At 47.0% G+C, this 20,497-nt stretch overlaps 1 protein-coding gene across 4 annotated transcripts in view; it reads right to left on the bottom strand.

Annotated features, from left to right (window-relative positions):
* Positions 1 to 19,887, bottom strand: part of TEAD1 (TEA domain transcription factor 1) — a 260,592-nt gene extending 240,705 nt beyond the window's left edge. For 3 of the 4 annotated variants that reach the window (XM_044258859.1, XM_044258860.1, XM_044258861.1), the window contains exon 1: positions 19,531 to 19,887. The gene's annotated coding sequence lies outside the window, so the exon portion shown is untranslated. Of the gene's footprint in view, positions 1 to 18,756; positions 18,808 to 19,530 lie in introns of those variants that run through there. The other variant, XM_044258862.1, reaches the window with a different exon arrangement.
* Between the last annotated feature and the right edge of the window lie 610 nt (positions 19,888 to 20,497).

The raw sequence follows: 20,497 nt of genomic DNA, 5'->3' as shown, positions 1-20,497 counted from the left end.
CACACACGCACAAATGCTCGCACAAGCGGACGAATGGGGATGGGCCCGCATGCACACACGCGCCCAGTACTGAAGAGCAAAGCTCTCTAAACGCACTTTAAAAGTAAAGAGGCAGGGGGCGCCTGGGTGGCTCAGTGGGTTAAGCCGCTGCCTTCGGCTCAGGTCATGATCTCGGGGTCCTGGGATCGAGTCCCGCATCGGGCTCTCTGCTCAGCAAGAAGCCTGCTTCCCCCTCTCTCTCTGCCTGCCTCTCCATCTACTTGTGATTTCTCTCTGTCAAATAAATACATAAAATCTTAAAAAAAAAAAAAAAGGTAAAGAGTCAGGAGCCGGAGCTTCTGGCTGCTTCCCACGAGGTCCCCACAGATCTGTCCATCATGGAGGAGCCCTTCTCATGCCTCCCCTGCCCACTCATCCTTGGGCTTCCCCTTCCCCCCTGCGGAGGGCATCAAACACAGGACCAGCTCCAGGGATGGCTTTCCAAGCGTTTATGGGTTTCAGGTTTCAACACCGGCCCAGAGCACAGAGGAAAAGGAAAACAACAATGGAGGCTGGTTGGGGTGGGGGGTGGAGGAAACAGTGAGAACAGTGGACCAGGCGAGGCCAAAGTGCAGGGGCTGGCTGGCAGGCACTGCTCAGTGGGGCTCCTCCAGCAGATTTACTGACATGACGTCAGTGGCCCCGGTCCAGCTTTTTCTTTGGTAGCTTTTACCACTTGCCTCCTGAAGCCTCCACTGTGTCAGGGAGCCACAGGACCACAATGAAAATTCCCTTTGTGAAACTGAGTTTACCTCGGGGCACAGAAGCCCGGCCTGTCTGTGAATTACAGGGCTCCTTGCCCTCTCTCTGTGCCCACGGAGGAAGGGGGAGGGGATGAACCCCTACAATGCTATGCTTTGCTTTAATACAGAGGAACCATTAAATGAAGCACACTGCCTTTAAAAAGAAAGAAGAAATAAAGAGAGAGAGAAGGAAAGAAAGAAAAAATAAAACGCAGGGAGGGCAGGCCGTTAGTTACTAAGTGAGTATCCAAAATCTCACAGGCCAGGATGCTGGTTAATTTCTCAGGGAGGTCATAAGTGATGACAATCTCAGGACTCCTCACTCATTCTGTTGTGAGGCCGTTTTCGCTGGGTTGTGAATGCTCATGGCTTTGTTTCATCAACAAAACAAAAAAAAGTATTACTGAAGCCGAAACTCCAGGCCTGAATGGACCCTCTGAGAGCCATATAGCTTCTTCCTTAAAATGAGATTTTAATTTTTTTTAACTTTTTTTAATTTTTTTTTTTTAGTCATTACTTGTTCCCTAAGTGCATATTCTGCAATGAACCACCATGGATATCAAAACAATTTCCAAGAAACAAAGATAGGAATTACTAAAAATACCTCTAACAGCAGACCTGTTAAAGAAAAAAGAACTTATTTTAGGCTTAGAGGCTTACTATGGTGTTCCCACAACAGCACCACACTTGCTGTGCTCTAAGGACTCCACAGCACAAATCTGTCTAAAACCACAAAGCTTTAATGGTTTTTTTTTTTTTTGCTTATAAAAAATAATGTATTAGTGATAAATTCTTTAAATGATTGAGAGATTAAATATATTCTATCTTAAACAGTTCAAGAGAGGAAGGTACAGAACTTAGTTCAAGGAGTATTTATTCAAACAGATGTGTGTAAATGACCCCAACCATCTCCTCAAAACATAGCCTGCCATATGAATGGCTCAGAGAGGTAATAAGACCAGGAATTTCTCACCTTCTGCTTATTTAAACAAGGAGCAGAACAAACTACTAGGTAGACATGACCGATGGCACTGACTGAAGTCTTCTGTGAAACCTAAATTAATGTGATCTTTGGCCTTCACCATGAGTGTCAAACCACGAACTGTCCCCGTGGAATTCTTTGGCTTGGCCTTTTTTCTTAGGGGAGAAAAGGACAAGATGACATGCAAGGGCACGGAAGTGGCAAATGACAGCCAAGGAAGCCAACACGGCACCAGAGCACAAGGAAAGGATTTACCATGGGTCAACACGTTGACCTGGAAGGTGGGATCCATTTCTGAACAAGGTGGAGGGGTGTGGGAGGTGGGGGTTAGGCAGAGAGCCTAGTGCTTGCACTTGGCCTTGAGATACCATTTTCCACTACAAGGAACCAAAATCCCAGCAGAAATGGTTCATTCTAAGTCAAGAATACACAGGAAGAGACTGGGTAGCAGGAAGCTATCAAAAACTATCCAGGTCACATCAAAAGGACAAAGAAGCCCACTGAAGAAACTCCTCGTGGCAAAGATGGTACAATTTGAGTATCAATAAGAGAAACTATAATGTATTCAAAACATCCAATAATTTAAAATCTACGATTGCATGATACTCAAAACAAAAAAAAACAAAACTGAAACCAGCGTCTCCTGTACAAACTATACACCAAGTTAACCAAATAAATAATGAGCACATTTCTCTCTGTAAGAGTCTACCAGCTAATAAATGAAGAAAGATCAAGAGGACTGGAATATTACCAGTGTACAGAGCCCATAAGAAATCACACATTAAGGGCTGAGAGCATAAACCGAGACAACTGTGCATAATGATTACATGCCTCTCGTGGAAATACTAGTTATGAAATATTCCTCTCAAAAACAAAAACAAAAACACCAACCCACCAACAAAAACATTAAACCTGAACCAGATCGAGCTTGCAGATGTAAATTCCCATTTGTGGGAATTACAGAGGACAGTGGAACACCATCCATGGCACCCTGAGGATGCAAAATCCAGAAAGAAAGGAACTCAAGAGAGACACAGTGAGGCTTTTATAACAAACCAACTGCAAAGGGAAAATAAAGGAGGGAAAGGAGGTCTCTAAAGAGTTTTGAGAGACACAGTCACCAAACAGAACCCGTGGATCTTGTCCGGACCCGGATTTCAACAAATCCAACTGTGGGAAAACAATGACAAGACACTCAAGGAAATCTGAAAGGTTACTTTTATAGATATTTTATATTAAGGAATTATTATTAAAATGTTATGATGCTGATATTACAGTTAGTATTTTTCTAAAGAGTCATAGTTTTTAAGCACTTACTGGAAACTTTACAGATGAAATGGTATGACATCTGGGATTGCTTCAGAACAAAAATCCAGTGGGAGATGAGCCAGGGGTTTAGAAGAAACAAAAATGGCCAGGAGTTGATGACCATTGCTGAGGGATGATGGGACATGGGAAGTCCACTGCCCTCTATTGTACTGAATTTTTTCATAATAAAAATGCTGAAGATCTCAAATAAAATCTAAGATACTTTTTTTGTCCCCCTCCCTCACACAGAGAGCTGCTACAGGAAGAGGTCCTTGGCATTCTAATTTTAGCTACTGGGTGACAGCGATCACCCAGAGGTGGTGACTACCTAGTGATGGTGACTTATGGGACACTACCTTCTCTGCCAGCACTGTGCTAACCCTTGCTATAATCCAGGAGGAAGACACGACCAGGTCCATTTTATAGGTAAGGGCACTGAGGTTCAAAAGGTTAAAGAGGTTGCCCAAAGTCAAATAGATAGGTAGAAGAAATGTGTGTAATTCTACACATTCATAAACATGAGAATGAGAATTCATTATGTCTTTTCAAAAGAGTAACATCTCTTGAGAGTGCTCCTAAGTCCAGAAGCCTGAAGATGCTCTCCAGTGTTAAAGGCCACAGAATCCAAAAGTGGTGCTTTTCTGATGACCATTTTTGGTGAAACTCAGAAAACTGTAGGGGCAGTCTCTCTAAGATCTCATAGTGATAAAAGCAGAGAATAAAAGGGGGATAAGAACAGAGGATGAAAGGGGGAAGAGTCCACACACATGTGTGCATATGTGTGTCTTGTGTGTAAAAATGTGAAAGCAAAAGGGAAATTGTCTGAAGAGAGAAAAACAACAGAGCAGGAAATCCAGAAAGAGTGGAAGCTGGGAAAAAGCTTAAAACTAAACCCAATAGAGGAAGATGGAAAAGCAAATAAATGAGCTCCCGTCAGACAGGGCCATCCTTCCTGGGACAAAGCCCTCAGAAATAGGGAGGGGCAGCATGAGCTGGAGGTAGAAAAAAACAGGGACTACGAACCAGCTAGGGGAGACAACACGGCAAAGCTCACTGTGGGCCATTCACCATTATTTCACCATTTTCACTTTATCATATTACTATTGTATTTTTCAGATGAGGAAAGAAAATAATTTACTTGAGATCACATGCACAGTAAAAGCAAGACTGGAAGCTATGGAACCAGGGTCTGATGTCAAAGCCAAGCTGTTAGGCTACTTTGCTAAATATACCAAACACTACAGAGAATTGTACAAAAGTCAGGGCAAGGCCAAAATGGCCAAGAGCAGAAGTATCCAAAAGGCACGGGGAAAGGTATGAAGAAGGAAGCAAACCAGTAGACTGGAAAAGAGGGAAAGACAAGAGCACATGTCCCAGAAACTGGCCAATCAGTGCCTCCAACTTACCCTTTTGGATCAGAGTCACCAGAACCAGGGGAACAGGAGGAAGAGTCTCAACCAGCCCACTCTCATTAAAAACCAGCCAAGATGCCTAAGATGGGTAGCAACCCCATTAGCACTCCCATTTTGAAAACCCTAATGTCTTTTTCGGAGGCCTGATTATTAAGAGCTCTGAGCAAGCCCGTTAGGCCTTTCTTCCCATCAGCCCTCTCTACTGCTCACCCTGTATCACAGCCTAAGGCGTATTTTCCACCAGGTTACCTGGGCGGTCACCTGGGCAGGGGAGGGAGGGAATTAATCCCATCTTCCCAGGTTCCCAAGCACCCCGTACTATCTAGGAGTGAAGTCAAGGTCATCTGCTTAAAGCCTACCCCAGCATGAGGCCATTTCCATATCTAGGCCTTCATGGGGGGTGGGGGGTGGGGGGGGAGAGCCTAGCTTATTCTGACAGTCTGCCAACAGAGCACATTCCAGAGAAAAACCAGAGAAACTGGCAGGTCCAGTCCCAGGCTTTCAAAAAGCATCCCCCTCCCTACACATACATACATACATACACACACCACACACACCACACACCACACACACACACACACACACACACAACCCACACCCCTAAATGGATCATCAACCCAGGCTTCCAACCACACCAGGTTCATCTCCACATACACCATACACATGCATAAAGGAGATGGCATCAGTCCAGCCCCCCAGGAGCCTTACCCTCTCATTTTCAATGGCCAGTATACCCAGTCTGAGAGGGGCAGAGTACTGGGTCCTCCCAGTCTTTAGAAGGCTGAAAACAAGGGGGCAGAGATGCCTCTTGCCCCTTCTCAAGAAGACAAAATGAAAGTGGGACAATCCCCCTGATTGAAAGCTTGACCGAGTCACACCCAAGTTTTTAGGACCTTAGCCACAGGCTTGTTTCGAAGTCAGAGTAAAAGAGATCACCAAGAACACAAAACAAAGTTACTGCAGAAAGTTTCTACACAAATATACCAAGTAAGGGGAAGCTGACCTTGGTTTTCAATGTTGTAATCTATCTCAATTCCATTCAAATGCCATAATAATAAAACCTGATAGGTGACTTAATTCACCATCTTCTTGGCCTGGCAGCTGTGGAGCCACCAGATCTAGGAGCTGGCTTCAAACGCTGATCCTAGGACGCGTTACACCAGCTGTGTGACCTCTCGGAGCTTCACTTCCTTCAACCACAAACGGAGCTCTTGGGTTTAGATGAAGTAATGCTTAAGAATGGGCTTAAGACAGAACCACATTCTACAGAGTAGCCGGGGGATGGGTGCGACCAGGAGTGATGGAGGGGACTCGGCAGTACTGCTCCTCCTCCCTAAACCCTGTCTGTGGGAGGGGAGTATGGGGCAGGGGAAGGAAGGACTCCGATAAAGATGCGGTTCTCCAGACGTTTCTGCCTTGGCTCTCACATTTTATCTCTTTAATCTAAAGGTCAGCTCAAAAGCAGACTGGGGGACAGGGGGCCCAGCATCAGCCTCCCTGAGGGAAAGGAAAGCTTTTCAAGTGACTTGCCTGCCCAAGGGCACAGGGAAAACCAAAAACCAATGCCAGGGGCTGTCCAACCAAGCCTTCTCTTCTACACAGCTGCCAAGTGGAGGGACCTGGACCCTGGCCTCTGGAGGACCCTCCAGAGGGGCCTTCTCCCTGTGAACTGCCCCAAGAAGGAAACAGTCCTCAGAGCTCAACAACAATGGCCAGACCTGGAAGACACTACAGGGCACTGAACACCTGCCCGAGGTTACTGCATGAAGCACGGGATACAGTAACTAAATAAATAATGGTGTCGAAACCACCACCTGGAACTGAGCAGGGTTGTTATAATTACTTTCAGTTCTAAGCAAAGCACTAAAATTCCTTGAATTCCACACTACTTTCCCTGCCTAATAGATTTAGGTTCGTCATAGGACATGATCCCACGGTGTCCCGAAGAACAAGGAGAACCAAGCCTGAAACCGAAGACTGTCAAGAGCACTGAGACCACAAGTCCTAAAATATAATCTGATATCCCTGAATTTCACACAAAAGAAACCTTTCAGAATTCCACTGGGAAAAACTTCTCAATTAAACTTTGCTAGTCTAAAAAAAAAAAAAAAAAAAACTTTGCTAGTCTAAAACGGAAATGAACCAATGCTGAATCATCATTCCGATGAATGGACACTTTTTTTTTAAATACATTATGAATTGATCTGCAGAAGAGCAGAGGGTTTGAAACAATTTGGTTAAAAGTAGCACAGGTTTAGAGGAAAAAGCTCCTCGGCGGCTGAGGCTCTGGTCTCAGAAACAGCCTGGGGACACACCTTCCAGATCAGGAACTCAAGCCCTAGCCACAAAGACCGCCTGCCCAAAGATTTTCCCTTCATTCTGCTTAAGTAAAGGAGGTTATCCGGTTTCCTCAATAGTTTCCTAATAGTACAATGACTGTATAGTTTATCGTCCAAGCTGGGGCACTGGAGAGGAAAGGGGGTGCTATTAGCTGCTGTTCAGATACAAGGAGCAGGACGGGAAAGGCAAGCACGTACACAGCCACAAGGAACGGAAGAGGACGACCCTTTACAAAATACCAGTGGATAAAAGCTGCCACAAACAGTTATTATGCGGAAGACAGGGAGCATCTGGGAGGACACAGGAGCAAGACAAAGCTACAATTAAGCTAAGATTAAGAAAAAACTAGCCAGAGCAGAAGCTGAAACCTGGGGTATACATTAGCCTGACTCAGGGTTCTTTTCTTTCCCCTCTTAAATCAATTTACAAAGCAGATTCGATACTGGACTTTGGGCCACAGGTACCTTCTGGGTCTCTTCACTGCCTCATCTCCCAGTTTTTCCTTGCTGGTATTTATTGAGGTCTAGGATGGCTTAAGTGTAAGCCATATGGGCAGTTAACATAGTCAGCATTCATCACTGAGAGGCAGATCATTCTGCATTACTCAAGTCCCTCTTCCTTTCTTTCTTTTTTTTTTAGATTTTATTTATTTGACAGACAGTGATCACAAGTAGGCAGAGAGGGAGGAAGCAGGCTCCCTGCTGAGCCAAAAGACCCGATGCGGAGCTGGATCCCAGGACCCTGAGACCATGACCTGAGCTGAAGGCAGAGGCTTTAACCCACTGAGCCACCCATGTGCCCCTGAAGTCCCTATTTCTAAAAGTAAAAGCAATCTTCCACCTTAGACATTTCTAATGGGTACCTGTAGGCCCCTCACTAAAAGCAGGAAACAAGCAGAAATGTAAACCTGTATTAGGACAAAAAAAAAAAAAAAAAAAAAACCTGTATTAGGACATCACTCTGCATATCAACCTTAATCATCTGACCAGCAAAACAAATGTTGGGGGGTGTCACAGTGCGTACGTTGTTCAGTGTGATTCACTGGATTCGGTGCCACACTGATTCTATGAGATACAAGTCACATACCATAAAATCTACCCTTTAAAATTATATAATTCAGTGGCTTTTAGTAGAGTCACAGGTTGTGAGTGGTTTTAAACTATGCCTCTCTCCATTCAAGGCTCTGCCTGCCTACCTCCAAAAGCCTCCATCCCTCCCGCCATGTCCGCTCATCTCTCTTAACATCTTTCATCTTAATTCTTAATTTAAAGGCTAGAAAACTGATTCACTCACACACAGTTCCGTGGAACCTGGTTAAGAGACCAGGAGAGAAGTCCATAAAATGCAGGTGGTCCCCAGCCCTGGCTCACACAAAGTAGCCCTGCCTGCTCAGACCTGTCCCTGGGAGTGGCCCCAGTCGAAAAATGTGGGGACATGGACACACCCTGTTCAAGTGTAGCAGACCAGCTTTGGGCAGACGACTCTGAAAACACAGGTGACAACCCACCAGCCTCCAGAAGAGACCCAGCTCATCTATCCTGGGTCTACCTAGGTGCTAACCCAAACAGACGCTCATCTTGGATTAACCAACATCCTCTTCACTATGCAAACACACTAGCAAAAGAATGGATGGGCTGCCATTCACACAGTGTGAATCATTTGAAATATATTTAAGGTCCACAGAAAGGAGTCTAATACAAGGGTCAAAGATTTCATCTCAGAGCTTGGAGCACTGAGATGACCCCGACGGCCTGGGGGGGGGGTCTAGCAGCTGTCACACCTGTAGCCTACTGAGTTAGCTCTTACCTAAACTTTCCCACAACCCTTCAGAGTAGGTAGCATCAGCTCCCTTTTCCAAATGTGGAAACAGAGCAGAGAAGTTAAGCAGCCTGCACCCAAACAGGTATTAAAAAGTGCACTGGGTGTGCGCGGGGGGGGGGGGGGGGGGGGGGCGCCGTGGCTAGCTGACTCAGTAGGTAGAAGCATGCACTCTTGACTTCAGGGTCCTAAGTTCAAGCCCCAGTGGGACCTACTCTTAAAAAATTAATTAAATAAAATACTAAAGAAAGTTTAAAAAAATAAAATAATACTAAAGAAAGTAAAATAAAATAAAAGTGCAAAGGAAAGTGGGTGGCTCAGTTGGGTGTCCGCCTCTTGATCTCAGCTCAGGTCTTGATCTCAGGGTTGTGAGTTCAAACCCTGCATTGGGCTCCATGCTGGGGACAGACCCTACTTTAAAAAATTAACTTAAGGAACAAAAATGCAATGGGGGCAGCAAAAGTAGGGGGAGAGATAACTCTCTTATTTCCTCACACCAGAAGCTTGATCCAACCTCAAACTCCCGGGATGGTTTCTTAATGTTTCCTCAGCAGCTCGAGGGCCCCAAGGATAGTTTCTCTGTGAAAAGATGAGTTGCCTACAACCATCTTAGAGAACTTCTTAGAACCCAATCCCAAAGTTAGGAGCATGACTTCCAAGCAAGAATCTAAGGAAGAAGGGCACCTGGGTGGCTCAGTTGGTTACACAGCTGCCTTCAGATGGGGTCATGATCTCAGGGTCCTGGGATAAAGCCAAGCATCAGACTCCCTGCTCATGGGGAGTCTGCTTCTTCCTCTGCCTCTGCCTCTCCCCTCAGTTCTCCTTGCTCTCTCAAATAGATAAAATCTTTAAAAAAAAAAAAAAAAAAGGAATTTAAGGGAAGAGATTTCCTTTCTGATGGACAAAGGTGCACTATGCTACCCACCTTTGGAAGCATTTCCATTTAATTCATACAATCACTCGGCAGAGAATGACCTCACATATTATATAGTTACTGATGGGTTTCCTCCATCACTTATGAATAGAGGAATTATGGTACAAAGTGATTAATGGTCCCGGACTTCATGGGACACCTCAGCCACTCACGGATTTGAATCCATCTGTCTGAAGACCTGAAGCCCAGCTCTTCTAAGTAACTCTGCCTCAGCCTTGGGTATCCCTCAAGAGTCACTATCCAGGCTGACCTGGCAGGAAATCTGTGAAGACCTGGCATTCAAGGTAACATCTGAAATTCTATTTTCGGGGGCACCTGGGTGGCTCAGTTGGTTAAGTGTCCGCCCTCAGCTCAAGTCCCGATCTCACGGTCCTGGGATCAAGTCCACATCAGGCTCCCTGTTCAGCAGAGAACTGCTTCTCCCTCTCTCTCTGCCCTTTCCCCCTGCCTGTTTGTTCTCTCTATCTCACATACACACAACTAAATAGTCATTTTTTAAAGAAAGAAAAAAAAGAAAAGAAAAGAAATTGCTATTTCTTGAGCGTGTATTATATGTCAGGCATACAGGAGGCATTCTACTGAACTTCAGAGATGAGGACACCAAGGCTCAGAGGGCAATTTGTCCAAGGCCACAAAACCAGAAAGTGACTGAGCCATGAGTCCAACTAAGGAGTGTCCTACTCCAAACCTGGGTCTTTAAAACTACAGTATTATCCTGCCGTTTTCCAAACCAGAATCAGAAAACCACTCCCCCCTTCACCTTATCAACCAGTTCCTTCTGCTTCTTTCAATTAATTGCTCACATCCAAGTTTCAGATCTACAGGTTCTGATCTACAGAAGCTCATGACCAGCAATAAACCTTTTCCATAGCTGTTTTGAGGGTTGAGGTCACTGCTCTAGAGTGTTTGGGGGGGGGGGTATTTGCTTTTGTTTTTGTTTTAATTTTTATTTATTTTTTAAATTTCTTTTCGGTGTTCCAGAATTCATCACTTATGTACCACACCCAGTGCCCTCCATAATACCCGCCACCAGGCGGTCATTTGTTTTTTAATGACTTAGTTCCGCACTACTCCCAAAATGGCATCTGGCAAAAAATAAATAAATAAACCCTTTCCCTACAACTCAACTCCAACACCCATTTCTCTGCAAAGTTTTCCTTAATCCCTATCCCTGAGCAACACAGCTGTTTGGCTATTTCCAAGAGCACTTAGTCGACAGTCTTATTTTCCCTTTATTCTGATGTTACACAAGGAAATTCATATGCTCCTAAAAACAACACATGCTTAAAAAAATAAAAGTCCCTTCCCAAACCACTCCCTCAATACAACCCCTGTCAATAAAGTAAAATCGCACAATTTTTTTTGGATAGAGATGCAAGCATGGTTCTCCAACATTTCATCAACTCTGAACACACCAATGGTTGTAAAATGCAACATGATTTTGTTTCTAAAAACTATTGCTGTGAAACAAACCATGCCAGGATGCTGCTCCATCACTCAAAAAATCTAATTTCATACACAAGGTACCTTTTTTTTTTTTTTTTTTAAGCATACGTCGGGCCCAGGGATTCTCTTCCTTTCCTGCACCTGTTCCAGACTGTGACCACTGCCCAGCCAGCCACGATGGCAGGATATGTCCCAACTTCAAATATACAGAAAGTTGCATCTCAGAACGCACAGAAGTACAGAACATATAGCCTCCCCACTGGACGTTGATGACGTCTTCACAGGCCGATTTCCCTTGTCGAACTACAAAACTTTAAGGAGGTGTTCACTGATCACCATTCTATCGACCTTTGGCCGATCACCAAATCCCTAGCACCAGGTAGCACCTGTACATGTTTGAACCACCAGAGGCAAGCAGCAATTCTACAAAAAACTGGGAGCATGTGGATTTCAAAGTGCCCGTGGTGCAAGGAAGAGGGAGGAAAGGAATGAAAAGCAGCAGCCTCTTCTCCTGGAGGCCATCAGGATCACCCCTCCCATCCCCCCACCGTGCTACATCAAGGGGTACCACCTGAAGGGCTCTGTGAGCAGCCTCACTTCCCGGTAAGTGAAACCACCTCTGCAAGCAGCCAGACAAGAATTAGTCCTTCAAACCCCTTGCCGGCAAGCCTGACACACACCTCACCTCTATAATCACATCTGGAATCAACGGCTATGCTCCCAAGGTGTGACAGATGATTGCCAAACAGGGGGAAGATGGCTATGTTCATTTTATTGCTTTTCCTGCAATAGAAAGGTACAACCTTCTCTGTGTATGGCTGTATTTTTAAAACTAACCAAGTCCATCTTAGTGAAGTCCATAAAGATGTGGTATTTGTTCACAAATATAGGGGGAGAAAAATCCTATTCGGAGTTAGGAGGGATGGCCAAATTTAGACTGACTGGCTCTGGCTTGAGCAAGGGTTCCCAACCAGAGGCAGACACCATCGCCGACCTCTTAAAAATACAGAAACTCTGCACACAGCCCAGCCCTCCTAAATCTCCAGGGGTACGTCCAGGCTGTTGAAAGATCTGTGGAGGCTGCAGTACTGGTGCTCAGGTGGGAACACGGGTGCAGCAAAGGCTCTCCCAGGCAGGCGTGGAAAGTAGCTGCTGACCTGGATTTGAGTCAGAATCATCCTGAATTAGCCACACAAAAGGATCTGTGCACAGTGCATTACAAACCCGGCAGTCAAAATGTGGGGAAAGTGAGGTGCCCGGAAAGATGAGCGAGAACACCCAGGCACGGTGGGCTGGGAAAGGGACAGCCAGTCTGACCCCGGCTTCTTCCCCCAGGGCCTGGCAGGAACTGGGGACACATGGATTTGCTGAAGGAGATTCACACATCTGATAAGCACAGGGTGATGCCCGTCATCAAACCCCCACGGAGCCACCTACTGTGTGCAGAATCCCTGAGCTGGTTCCAGCCACTCAGGAAAGAGTCCCTCTGTTGGTTCCCCACCAGAATAGTTTTCCTTCAGCTTCACCAGACACCTGAGTAGAAGTGTTCTAGAAGTATGTCCCTCTTTAACAATCCAAGTCATAAAGGAAGATGCTTCCGGCCTCCAAATCACAGAGGACTCTTTCCCTGGTTTCCAGTTATACAGACATCAATCAATTTTATATTTTAGGATTAAGGTAAAACACAAAGGTGAAAGGAAATTAGGGAGGTATTTTGAAAGCACAACAAAACTAGAAACCTTTTATCAAAATAAGAATGAACAATAGCAGCCTTATCTTATCTCTCCAGTGTTTTAAAACAAAGGCAGATTTTGAATTACGGGAATTTCTCAGCTCTGCCTATATTAAAAAAAAAAAAAATGCTATCAGGTAGCTTGTTTTCTGTTTTTGTTCTCTATGAAAATACTTGCTGTGGTCTTTGCTGAGCATTCCAGATTTCAGGACAGGGCTGCCCGTCCCCTCAGCTGATGGGGTTCTTTCTAACTCTACCCACCACGGTCTCCCAAAGGCTTTGAAATGAAAAGGCAGCCCAGGAGAATGGGTGGAAAGAGATTCCACCAAAGGAAGCATGGCTCACAATGGTTTCAATGGTTTGCAATCAGTTAGCCCCCAGGACATCCCCAGCCGCAGTGATGGGTGATCTGAAAATGAAGCATATCAAAATGCTATTGATAAGCTAAATTACCAGACAGCTTATCTGAGGCCCACATCCGCCATATGGTGCCCCAACTTCTGCCGCCTGTTGCGGCCACAACAATAGGCACGCCTACCCAGAGCACCGGCCCACAGAAACCCAGCAGCAGCGGCATGTGCGGCGGCTGCTGTGTTTACATTTTATTTTGTGCTATTAGCCTTGTGGCTCCCCCCGCCCCCGATCCCGGGAGGGACTTGAAACACAACACACCTTCCACGCGCTACCTACAGGACACATGCATGCCCGCGATATGTGTGTGTGTGTGTGTGTGTGTGCGCGCGCGCGCGCGCGCACACGCAAGCAGGTATGCATCAGGTGAACAGAGAAAACCAGATGTCAGCTCAGGCAAGGGAGCTGCCTGGTGGGGGAGGGCGGGTCCGGCCAGCTCCCAGCGAGTGCTGCAAGCAGACAATGCGCTTTTCTCCAAACACTCGGGCGGGCGGGCCTCGGGGAGTGGCTATTTAAAACACTTGGCTCCTTTTATTTCACCACGGTGGAAGTGAATTCGGCTCTTGAGTGCCAGAGCAAATGAAGTCATTTGGTTTCTGCGGGCTCTCTTTGCATTTCAGCAGAAGTCAGACCGGACGAAAGTCGGAAGGTCCAGCTGAAGTTGTTCCTTCTTCCAATTAAAACTGATTCCACAGAGGATTTGGCTCCTGGCCTTCATTAACTTTTTTTTCCTTGGAAAAGGCACGAAGGTCGGAGAAAATTTAAAGGACAGAAGGCAGTGGCATGAATGCTGTCAAAGACGACTCCTGTCAGAGTGCCATCAAGTTAAGATGTAAAGACGAACAAATGAGGAGATCACCTTCTAAAGGCTTGGTTGGTATCCCAAGATTAATGGTGGGTTGTCCTGAATGAATTCATAAGGTTTCTGCATTTATTGCTTTCTATTCTGCCCTCTAAAGAGGATCCTGTCTTTACGGAGATTGTACCATTAATGGTAATAAAATATTCATTTATTTAGTTTACTATTAGGGAAAAGATAACTGGTTTTCAAAGAGAACTCAGCAACACAGAGCATCTGGTTGTGCAAAAATGTACAAGATGCAGGTTTGGATACAGTGCAAAGCAAAAAAAAAGTCAATCTAACATTCAGATCTAGTTAACTATTATAAAAAGGCATTCATTTCACCCCCCCCCATTACCAACACCTTAGCAGACAATATTCTTGGATGAACTTTTCAAATTTTCTTAAACATTCTCAGTTTAAAAAAAAAAAAAAAAAACCTCCTTTCAAGTTAAATTGAGATTGCACTTGAACTCCATCCAAGAGCGGAGCTGAACTGAATTATGATAATTAGAAAGCTGTGCCTATAAAAAAGCAACGCAGTTCATGCATTTTTTTTAAAAGTTCATGCCAGAGAATATAAGTTCAATATGTTCTCACATAATTAACATTTCCCACCATTAGCAGCAGTTTTTCAGTTTATATATCAGTAAAAACAACAGCACTCGTCATTGTTGTATATTCCCAGTCAATAGTGTTTCAGTCACTGTACACATACATCTAAATCTGTCAGATGCCTAAAAGCAACCAGAATTCCCCACTGGAGACGATGGTGGTGCTTAACTTGTTCATTAGTAAGCCACTTTTTTTCTTTTAAACCCATTTTCCAATGCTGGGCCCTGTTCTTCAAACTAAAACTGCTAATGAAATCCTAGGGCAGAGCCTTGAAAACTAACATGAAAAAGAGCAGAAAGCATTACATCACGATAGTAAATATTGATGGGTATGGTAAATATGGGGAGTGCGGGGGCAGAATACAGCCAGGATGGAGACTTCCCTTGGCTTGCCACAAGAGTAGGAAAGACAGCCTCTAAGATCCCCCTCCCCCTTCCAATCAGAAGAGAGGCCAGTGGTTTCACAGTTAGCTAGGACTCTCAGGCTATGGAAACTATTTTCTGAGAATCCTCCCAACCATGCAAAAAGCCAGTGGACAGAACTTAAGAGCGGAGTGGGACCCACCCTTCAAGAAATACCATCCTCGAAACCCACCCTTCAGGGCATCCATTTGCTTTCACTAAAGTGAAAATACATATTCCAAAATTCTCTTAGTCGGCACCAGGAGAGGAGAGCGGAATCTCTCTGAGGAGATGGCTGATTTTCAACTCTTATTTCAACTCTTAAGTTCCGACATGGGACAGGGTCAAAGAAGCTGATGATGAGAACTTTTACACGCTGGGGACTCTCAGTACCTCACAGCTTTGAGACAAAATACAAACACACACACAAACACTCCAGATATTTAGATCCAAATATTCCAGCATTCCACAAATTATCCCCGCAGAGGGAAGGCCCAAACTTCCCAGATCTCGGAAGTATGCAGTCATTGCAATGCAAGGGGCACGAAGCTTGTATTTGTCAAAACGCCCAACCCTGAAACATTAAGGGCTTAGCCCAGACCTGAATTACTTGATTTTATCACCTTTGTGAAGGTGAAAGAATAAAATATATCACTGATACTGTTCAAACACGATTTGGGATCTCATTTAAATACCACAGTTGTCATCTGTGGCTTCTACCGATAAAATAAGAAAAAATAAGAAAAACAGTCAGTCCCCAATAGCCCAGCAACAGAGCCCAAGTTTGTTAAAGGGCAAGAAGCTTACAGTACTTTTTTTTTTTTTTTTTTTGCTGAGGTCAGAAGTAGGACACTAGCCCTTGCTGCCATTGCAGCCCCTGACCACTAAGGAGGAAGTGCAGTACGCACCTTTATGGACAGAAAAGATTTCCCTGCACCACTGCTGAGACAGCCGGACACCTGCTCTGGCCCGTTGTCCTCAGTCTTTGGAAAAAAACAGACCTACAAAGTTTTACCACTGAGTGGATCCAACCCCTAGGCCCAGCTTTCACTCGGCAGCATTTTTACTCTTTCGCAATCTCTTTATTGGGAATAAGACAACGTGCCTAAAATACAAGCTTAAAAATGCTATCTACCTACTGTCTGCACAGTAGTAGTGAACACGGTCATTTTTACACATGCTGGCTCCTAAATGCAGTCATTTGCACCAACCTTTGGAGCGATAAAGCACCACAATTTTCATTTGCAGGCAGTATAATTATGCTCACAATTAACACATAATAGTACATGAGATTAGAGAAAAAAAAAAGTAATCCCACAGATGCAGAGGCTCTGGTGTGACCACCACACACGAGAGATCAACCCGTTCTAAAACAAGAAACCTTAAAAATATTGTTCATGGCACAGCTCATTTCTTCAAAGGCCTAGCTAACATCTGAGCTCAACATTCTCCAACTGCTCCTGGTACATACTTTTCCACTGAAGATAAAACAGATATGATCTGGAAACGGACGATCCACAGCAAGTATATTCTTCTCAGATTTTCCCACTGAGAAATGCCCTCTAATACTGCTGAGCTGCAGTGTCAGAACTCAAAACTGTTACTGAAGGACTTTAGCATAAGCAGCAAAAAACCCCCAACACCCTTTTCATTATGCCTTGCTTGTCCTTGTTCTTAATACGAGGAGACATTAGTCCTCCAAAGTGAGAGTCTGAATACGTAATTCCTGCTGTAAGAGAGGTAGAGGGAAAAGGGAAGAAGCTGAAAGAAGCTGACGTCCCCCACAGTGTCGCTCTCCCCCTTCTCCCACTTTCCCCCTGCCCCCCCCACCCTCCACCCCGCCCAAAACCTGCCCTGACATATAATTAATTTGCTGCTGGGGCCTAGGCACACATTGTACCACAATGCAAGGAAGCACCTCTCCGCCTCTCCGTGAGAAATTTGCTTCAATCTGGCTCAAACTAAACTAGGTTGCCATCCCTCTTTAAATTAAATCTCATTAAGTACATGTCGTGGTGAGTCCTGGTTTATGTTTTGGGAAAAGGAAAAAGAAACACAAACACACACACACACACACTCACACAAAACCCAATAAACTCCATAAATCTCTCAAGCATGGTCTCTGGATGGAGTTCTATTTGTTACTCCATGAAAGATCACTTGAGAGGTGGAATCTATACAAAGATTCTTTCCTCTGTTTTTTCAAATCTTACTGTCAAGGCAAAGTGTCACATTGGTTTTGTCTCAAAATTGTAAAAAAAAAAAAATTATTCTAATATTCCCCTAAAACTGCAGACCAAATAATAATAATGATAAGTAAAATAAAATGGTCTACATTGGCACTTTTATACCATCAGCAAGAATTCAGTAATGAATACAGCTTATCACCTCATTTTTTTATGCTAACAACAAATAAAAGAATTACAAACTCTGTTTAAAATCTGAAACCTGAGAGCTCAATACCAAGTTGTACATACAAAGAAATACTAAACAAAAATATCTGTGACCATTTATGGAAATAGTGAGATTAGAAAAGTAAGCCTCCCCCCCTCCCCAAAATAATCAACGATTCAAAACCTCGCTGTTGACAAAGGTTCAACTAAATCCATTTGTCTTTCCTGAGTCACTTTGTAATTAGTTCTACTATTTCCTTCTGAAGAAGAAAGATTCTTAAGCAAAGTTAGATCTGAGCCTGGCCCCGAAGATCCTGATATTTACAAAAGGGCAGACCCGAGAGTGAAAGGACAAGGCACGGGCACAGCCTAAGATATGTTCCCTAAGCACTGCCTCAGAGTACCCTGGCAGAGAAGCCCCGGGCAGGACACACCAGTAAAGGCCACTGCAGACTGCAGAGAAAGGAGCCCACTCACTGCCTGTTCTGACAATGCAGGCAGATCCCAGGCTCCTAAAAGGGATCCGTCTACTCAGGTAACCACCTGCAGGAACTCAGCACACCATAAGCGATCAGACCACCAAAACTTCCAGAAACAATCAAGGAGGGTGGGGAGGAAGAAACATGCGGTTGCCCTGAAATGTTTTAGTGTTCTGCTCCTTTGCAATATCTGTAGCATTTAAAATTTTCTTGTTTAACCATTTTGAAATCTGATAGGTTTTGCAGACCTTTCTGTCCCAGGACCTGGGCTCCCTCCAAGGCACTGTTTTTAAAACAGGCCTTTTTACATTACCCGCTCCTGGAACATCATCTGTCTCTAAGTTTCCAGTGCTTACTGAGGTCAATTTTCATTTCTGCAAATCACAGGCAGCCACTTGCTTCTGAGAAGTTAACAAGCCTCCTGAGAAATGCTGGTGGCTGCTATTTCATTGTTTCATAAATATTTTTATACAGTGACACCATTCAACTTTAAATAAATCTTTAAAAAGAAAGACAATTAAAAAGCAAAGAAAATTATGATCTGGATTTTATTTATTTTCGTGGGAGAAGAATAAGGGAAGTGTGAGCCCTCCATTGTTTTCAACTCATTTAAAATGTTGCTTCAGTTTAAAAAAAAAAAAAGAAAGAGAGAAATACACACACACACACACACACACACACACACAAATGCATTTTAGAAAAAAGAAACTCCTGGAAGTTGAACTTTCTTGAAAACCGGCCTCTGGACTTTTGAAAACAGTGTTGCTGCTACGAACAAAGACTAGAAGTACACCCTGATTTTCTCCTCTCCTGGGGATCATTTCTCTTCCAATAAACAAACAAATCCCCCAGTATTTCCTACCGAAGGGAAGTTTTCCAGGGAGAGTCTCCTCCAGGGTTTGGTGGTAACTGCGACTCAGTCTTTTTTGGACACAATGTTTCTGCTGACTCCTGAAAATTTTCCACTTGAATGTGCAATGAAGTGGCGGCGGCGGCAGCAGCAACAGTCCTGGAGAAGCGGCAAAGGCGACCGTGCCTTCTTTCATCTTTGAGAAGGAGCGAACCCCCGCCAGCAGCACGAGTCGGCGCGGACCCCGGGCAGGCCTCGGGGGGCCCGGGCGCCCAGGGGCCCGGTGGGGGCGGCGGCGTCGGGCGGGGGGGGGGGCGGCTCCGGGCTCCGAGGCGGCGCCGGCGGCTCTCCCCGCCCGCGCCCGCTCCGAACTTCTGACTTCCCCGAGCAAACCGTGATAACCGGCTGAGCTTGTGAGGGTGTGTGCGTGTGCGCGCGTACGGGCGAGCGGGCAGGCGCTGGGGGCGCGGGGGACGGGGGGGGCGGGGGGGGCGCGGCGCGGCCGGCCGGGCGCCTCCAGGGCCGCCGCCGGGGACCGCCTGTTGCCGCGCGGGCTCCGCAGCGCGCGGCCCAACTTGGCGTCCCGGCAACTCGCGCGGCGGCGCCCGGCCGCTCACCTTGAAGGGGGCGCGGGGGCCCGGCCCTGGCCCTCCGCGTGCCCGCCCGCCGCACACAAAGCGGAGCCCGCAGAGAAAGAGCGGCCCGAGCCGGACGCGCCGCCGGCCCCCCGCCCCCGGGCGCCCGGTGCGCCGCCCGCACCCAGCATCACCCCGCGCGCCAACTTACCTCGGCGAAGGGAGCCGCCGCAGCGCCCGGCGAGTCCGAGGCAAACTTCGGCGCCGCTTCCCCCGCCCGCAGCTCGGTGCCCGGCTCCCTCCCCGGCTCCCGGTCCCCGGGCCGGGCCACCCCACCCCTGCCTAGCACCGCTCCTGCCCCGGGGCCGGCTCGGCGCACTGGGCTGCTGCCCGCGGCTCCAGGCAAAGGCGGTCGGGGTGGGGGGGCTTCACTGCATGGCCTGTCCCCGGACGCGGCCGCCCCGGGCCCGGGCCCCGCCGCGCGGACTGGCCCGTAGGGTGGAAGCGAGTCTGCAAAGTGCTTGGTGGGCGCCCGCGGCGGGCGGCGGGGCCGCGGCGGCGGCTGCAGAGGCTCGGCTCGGCTCGGGCGGCGCGGCGCGGCGCGAGCGATGCTAAGAATGTTCGGAATGAGGACAGGAATGAAATGAACGCCAGGACCGAACTCGCTCCGGAGGGGTGGGGCCTCGGTGACGTCATGCGGCCTGCCGCCCGGGGCCGGGGGCGGGGCCTGCCGCCGCCGGTGACGTCATGGGGATTCGGGGCGGGCCCGGCTGGGCCGACTTGCGGTTGGGGCACGGGCTCCCCCCGCAGGGACGGCGGGGCGGAGTCTCGCGCCCACGGGGGAGCGGGGCGCGCGCGGGAGCCGCCCTGCCCACCCCCCACCCCCCCGCCCTGTCTCCCGGCGCGGGCCCGGGCTTTGTCCCGAGCAGGGCGGGGCGGCGGGAGGCTTCGAGGTGCTTGCGTCCGCACGGAGAACTCTGGAAGCCTGGGTTTCTTCCTCCGGACGGGCGCCGAGCCCGGAGCTGCGCGCGCCGCGCCCTCCCTGCCTCAGTTTCCCTCTTACGGGACGCGGAAGCTCGGCCGACCCCTTAGAGCGCTCCAGGACTCGTGAAAGTCTGCAAGTTCGGGGAAGAGAAGTTTCTTTTCTGGAAATTCAGGTGGTGGTTCTGCGGCGCGGT

This window comes from Neovison vison, chromosome 7, assembly GCF_020171115.1.
Source record: "Neovison vison isolate M4711 chromosome 7, ASM_NN_V1, whole genome shotgun sequence".
Lineage (NCBI taxonomy): Eukaryota > Metazoa > Chordata > Mammalia > Carnivora > Mustelidae > Neogale > Neogale vison.
This window is presented reverse-complemented; position numbering and strand designations above follow the sequence as displayed.